This window comes from Dipodomys merriami, unplaced genomic scaffold, assembly GCF_024711535.1.
Source record: "Dipodomys merriami isolate MVZ:Mamm:240054 unplaced genomic scaffold, mDipMer1.0.p SCAF_41, whole genome shotgun sequence".
NCBI lineage: Eukaryota > Metazoa > Chordata > Mammalia > Rodentia > Heteromyidae > Dipodomys > Dipodomys merriami.
Window position 1 is genome coordinate 3,982,905 of NW_027205715.1, and position 5,826 is coordinate 3,988,730.

Here is a 5,826-nt window from a genome sequence, read left to right on the forward strand (position 1 = left end):
GTAGAGTACTAGCCATTAGCAGAAAAAGCCAAGGAAAAACTCCTATGCCCTGAGTTCAAGCTCCAATACTGGCACTAAATAAATATATAAGTAGTACTTTGACAGAAAGCGTAGAAACAGAGGATCCACTTTAAATTAGAAAATTAGAAGGATGGTTAGGGAGGTAGGGAGAATTCTCAGATTTCAACATCAGCTTTTTAGGCTAGCCAATAAGAGGTGATCAGTTTGATGGGGTGAGAAATAGGTGTTCTCATAGGTGCTATGTAAGTATCAAAAAAAAAAAAAAAAGGACTAGGATACTATGTGGAAAATGATCTAAGCAACTTGTAGGCAGGGATGGGAGGGGGAAAGCAAAATAAGGAGAGACATTGTCCAAAAACAGAAATGTACTCATTACCTGACTTATAAAATGGTAAGCTCAGGGCTGGGAAGGTGGCTCAGTGGTAGAGCACTTGCCTTGCATGCCTGAGGCCCTGGGTTCGATTCCTCAGTACCACATAAGCAAAAAGCAAAAAGCCGAAAGTGGCGCTGTGGCTCAAGTGGTAGAGCACTAGCCTTGAGCTAAAGAGCTGAGGGACAGCGCCCAGGCCCAGAGTTCAGGCCCCATGACCGGACCCCCCAATAAATAAATAAATAAAATAAAATAAAATGGTAAGCTCTCTGTATAATGTCTTACTAATAATGATGAAATTATGTGTTTTTTTTAAAGACCATAACAAACAAAAAAGGAATAAGAAAGAGTGCTGGGTATGATGGTGTATTCCTGTAATCCCAGCTACTCAGTAGGCTGCAGCAAGCAGAGGCAAAACTCATGAGAGACTCTATATGAAAAACAAAAAAAAACACCTAACTAAAACAAAAGGACTGGGTTGTGAAGGAAGTGGTAGAGCACTTGCCTGGCAAGTGTAGGGCTGAGTTCAATCCCCAATACTGCCAAGACAAACTACAAAAGCAAACAAACACACTAGAAAGATAGTATGCCAAGTGCTCAGCCCGAGATGCAGCTCATAATCATACACTGCATCCATTATCACTCTGTCCATTGATGAACCAAGATGTGAACTTTACCTGGTTTCCAATCTGGCCCCCTGTAGGGCCCTCAAACCTGGTCTCTTGAGGAGAGCTCTCCTCTGCCACTGAGCTCTTCCTCCTCCCTTCCCAGTGAGTCAGGACCACCCACTTCCCTGGAGGATGTCCCCACAGGGTGTGGGTTCGTATCTGATAAGCTAATTAACAGTGAAGTATTAACATCTTGCAAGATGCCTATCCCTCACGAAGGACTCATGACTTTTCAAAAAGGCGGCAGCTTATTTACTTACTTCTGAGAATGTAGAGACATCACTGCCAGTTGGGCTGGGTGGTGAAGGTAATTTTGATTTGGGAGATCCTCAACGGACACCTCACCAAAGTCTGGGATGTCCTCGAAGGGTGCCAGCCCAGGGCCAGGCTGCATTCTTCTCTCCCCTGCCTCTGACAGCAATCTCTGGCATTTACCCTCTTGATTTCCCACAAGAACTGGATCCCTGTGTGGCCCAAAGGTCACAGTCCTGTCCTTGTTTGAGCCATCGCCTGTGAGATGGCTCTGCTGGACAGGCTTCATTCTTCAGATATCTAGATCTGGCTCTGGTAGCCAAAGACGTCTCCAAGATCTACTCCTGCTCAGAACTCCTGCTCAGAAGTAAGCCCATCCCACCACAATGCCGAAGATGGCTGCAGTCAGAGAGATAATAAGTTAGAACCCTTGTACATGACTAATGGCAAGATAAAATGTCACAGTCCATTTGGAAAACACCTTGAAAATTCCCGAAAGGCTAAACACAGTTACCTGGTGACCTAGAAATTCCACTCCTAGGTACGTACCCAAGAGAAATTAAACATATGTTCACAAAAAAACTTGTAAGGAATGTGGAGAGCAGCATTTTTCATAATAGCCCGAAGGTGGGAACAACTTACTGATTGTCATCAACAGATGAATGGGCAAGTAAAATGTTGGGTATCTATCTCTTCAGTGGAATATTACTTGGCTATACAAAGGAATAAAATATTGACTTGCTGCAGCAGGAATGAACCTTGAAAACATGTTACTGAAAGAAGACTCCATTTATAGAAATATTGTGTAGGCAAATCCATAGAGACAGAATATGGATACTGGTTGCTAGAGAGTAGGGAGGAAATGAGGAGTAGTTGTATGAGTATAGGGTTGTTTTTTGGGGGAGAAGCATTTGGTTTTGAACTCAGGACCTGGTGCTTGCTAGGCAAGCATTCTACCACTTAAGCCATGCTCCACCCCTTTTTTGTTTTATATTTCAGATAAAATCTTGCCTTTTCTTTTGGGACTAGCCTTGGACTATGATCTTCCTGCCTATACCTACCAAATGGTTGGAATTACAGGCAGGCACCACCATGTTTGGTTTAAGTATATAGTTTCTTTTCTTTTTTCTTTTTTATGGTCATTCGTGGGGCTTGAACTCTGGGCATGTGTGCTTTCCCTCAGCTCTTCAGCTCAAGGCGAGTGCTCTACCACTTTTGCTACAGTGCCACTTCTGGTTTTCTAGTGGTTTATTGGAGATCAGAGTCTCAAGGACTTTCCTTGCCTGGGCTGGCTTTGAACCATGATCCTCAGATCTCAGCCTCCTGAGTAGCTAGGATTACAGGTGGGAGCCACCGGTGCCCGGCTAGAGTTTCTTTTTAGGAGATAAGAATGTCCTAAAATTAACACAACTGTGTGAATATACTAAAACTTGAATTACACAATTCAAGTGGATATAGGGTATATGAATTGTATGCCAATACACTTTTTTGGAAGGAAGGAAGGAGAAAGAGAAAGAGAGAGAGGGAGGGAGAAAGAAAGAAAGAAAGAAAGAAAGAAAGAAAGAAAGAAAGAAAGAAAGAAAGAAAGAAAGAAAGAAAGAAAGAAAAGGGAGTTTGGCTAGGTACAGTGACTAACTAAAATTGTCTAGGTCTGTGGGGGCTGGGCTCACCTTCCTAGAAAGTGAGTAGAGGGAGGAAGAAGATAGATGATGGACTTGATAAATCTTGTTGATGTTCTCCAGACCAGGAGACGAGGAGAGGTAAGCCTACGCGCCCTGTGAGCACCCCATCTCCTGTGTTCAGCCATCCAGAAGCTCCAACAATGCCATCCTTTAGGATCTTTCTGAAACTTCTGTCAGGCAGGCTTGACTGAGGTGGTTGATCGCCTCAACACATAGCTTCCTCATCCCTTTCCCATTGTCATTTTAGACTCCAAGGATTTTAAGAGCTACATGTCAGCAAATGGAGATGAATATATATATATATATATATATATATATATATACATGTATATATACATACATAGGCATCTGTACTATGTCTTGGATGCCCTTCTATAAAATTAAATTAGGATTAACATTAAAATATACTATAGTAATAGTATAGTATAGTAATAAAGCCAAGTTAAGGAGACTTGGATATGGCAAAAGCTATATATAGCTTCTTCCTGCCCTTCCAGCCCTGCCCCCCAACCTCTGTGCACCTCCTTCTGTCATCTTCCACCCCCACCCCCTCCAAGGATGTGATGATGTGCAGCTATTTTCTATTTTTCTTTCCCCTGGAATAGAATTCTTGTCCTTACCCAGCTATAATAATGGATGAGAAAGATTTATATATACTGACTTTGAACGATGCCTAGAATATATTAAGTGAAAAGAAAAAAAATCCCAAATTTGCCCAACGATAAGTATAGCATGATCCATTTTTGTAAAAGTGAAATTACACAAAGGAGTATGAACACTTGCTTATGTGCAGAATGTGGCCTCACTACATCAAAAAAGGGAAAACATCAGAAAAAAGGGAAAATAGCCCTTTCAGTTAAAACAAGACCAAGGAATTGTATGTTGCATCCCAAAATCAGCATAAAGGACTTGAAAGATATAAACCCATAAAAGAATCTAAGGAACAGAGAGGGACCACAGTGCATGAGAGATGGTAACACACTGTCTTAGTGGCATTACTTGGCCTGGGCACTGTCCCTGAGCTTCTGTGCTCAAGGCTAGTGCTCTACCACTTAAGCCACAGCACCACTTCTGGTTTTCTGGTGGTTTACTGGAGATAAGAGTTTCACAGACTTTCCTGTCCAGGCTGGTATTGAACCATGATCATGAGATCTCAGCCTCCTGAGTAGCTAAGATTACAGGCCTGAGCCACCAGGGCCTGGCTTTTTGCTGGTTAATTGGAAATATAAGCCTCACCGACTTTCCTACCTAAGGTTGGTTTTGAACTGCAATCCTCAGATCTCAAGATCCTGAGAAGCTAGGATTATAGGTGTGAGTAATTGGCTTGATACAGGGCAGGGAAGGAGCATGTCCTTTTTTTAGTCTAGTGATGCAAAAACAATTGTTTTTGCTTTGCAAAGATTGTGTTGGTCAGCCAATTTATCTAGGCTGGGGTCCGGGAGCCCTGGTGGTCTGGCATGGGAGGAGGGTGGAGTAAGGTAGTTCTGGTTCTGGCTTAGCAAGGGTGAGGGCCAGGGCAGGCCCCAGCTCCAGAGGCATCTGGTAGGAGGGCATGTTGACAGGGTGACTCATGTTTGGGAGCGGTGGTGGTTCCCTCCTCTCTGTCCCCATTAGCCGCCCTTGGAGATGGGACCATTCAGAGAGCCCTGTTTCCATGACCCCAGAGAAGGAGACCTGCCCAACCCACAGAAAAAAGGACCTGGGTCACCCTTGGCCTTGCCCAGCCTGGGGAAATTGAGCAAGGTTCACTGAACAAGAGCAGCATAAGACAGGAAGGGAGCTGGGGAATGAGGCTTGAATCTAGGGAAGCCCTGGGCCTCTGTGTGTGGAAGTTAGAGGAATGCAAGGTTGAAATAAGCCCTGTAGCTTCCTTAGTCACCGTATTCTAGCCATGTCCCATTGGGCCCTCAGGATCACTAGTGAAACCATTGGAATTCGGGTAAACACTCCACTTATCCAAATGAAGAGACTGAGGCCCAGAATTCAAGACCATTTATCTGAGAGGCGAGTTAGTGGCTGAGTCTGGTGCTCTCCTCTTTTTGCCTTTTTACCAGCCATAGGGCCCCCAAGGCCACACTCTGACTCTTACCAATTTTTTTTGGGGGGTCCGGTCGTGGGGCCTGAACTCTGGGGGCACTGTCCCTCAGCTCTTCAGCTCAAGGCTAGTGCTCTACCACTTGAGCCACAGCGCCACTTCCGGCTTTTTTTTTTTTTGCTTATGTGATGCTGGGGAATCGAACCCAGGGCCTCATGCGTGCAAGGCAAGCGCTCTACCACTGAGCCACCTTCCCAGCCGGACTCTTACCAATTTTTTGCCCTGGCTGGCCTCCAATAGAGATCTTCAGACTCTTCCCAAGTAGCTGGGATTACAGGAGTGTAATGTTACCACTTCTGGCTTCATTTTAATCCCTCCTTCCCTCCCTCCCTCCCTCCCTCCCTCCCTCCCTCCCTCCCTCCCTCCCTCCTTTCTTTCCTTCCTTCCTTCCTTCCTTCCTTCCCTCCCTCCCTCCCTCTCTCCCTCCCTCCCTCCCTCCTTCCTTCCTTCGTTTTCTTTACTGCCTTTGTACTCAGGGCCTTGAGTTTGTTAGGCAAGCACTCTAAAACTTGAGCCATACCTCTAGCCATTTTTGCTTTAGTTTATTTTTCAAATAGGGTCTAGCTTCTGCCCAGGGCTTTGACTAGGATCCTCTTACCTTTGTCTCCTGTGTAGCTGGGGTTGCAGGTAATGCCACACTACATCTAGCCCTATTCTTTTTCCCCAGTCCTGGGGCTTGAATTTGACACTGTCCCTGGGCTTCTTTTTGCTCAAGGATAGTGCTCTACCACTTGAACC

The 5,826-nt window shown here is 44.9% G+C and overlaps 1 non-coding gene across 1 annotated transcript; it reads right to left on the reverse strand.

The window, feature by feature from the left end:
• Window positions 1–5,210: 5,210 nt before the first annotated feature.
• Window positions 5,211–5,280, reverse strand: Trnaa-ugc (transfer RNA alanine (anticodon UGC)). The gene has a single exon. It is a non-coding gene; the product is annotated as a tRNA-Ala (tRNA).
• Between the last annotated feature and the right edge of the window lie 546 nt (window positions 5,281–5,826).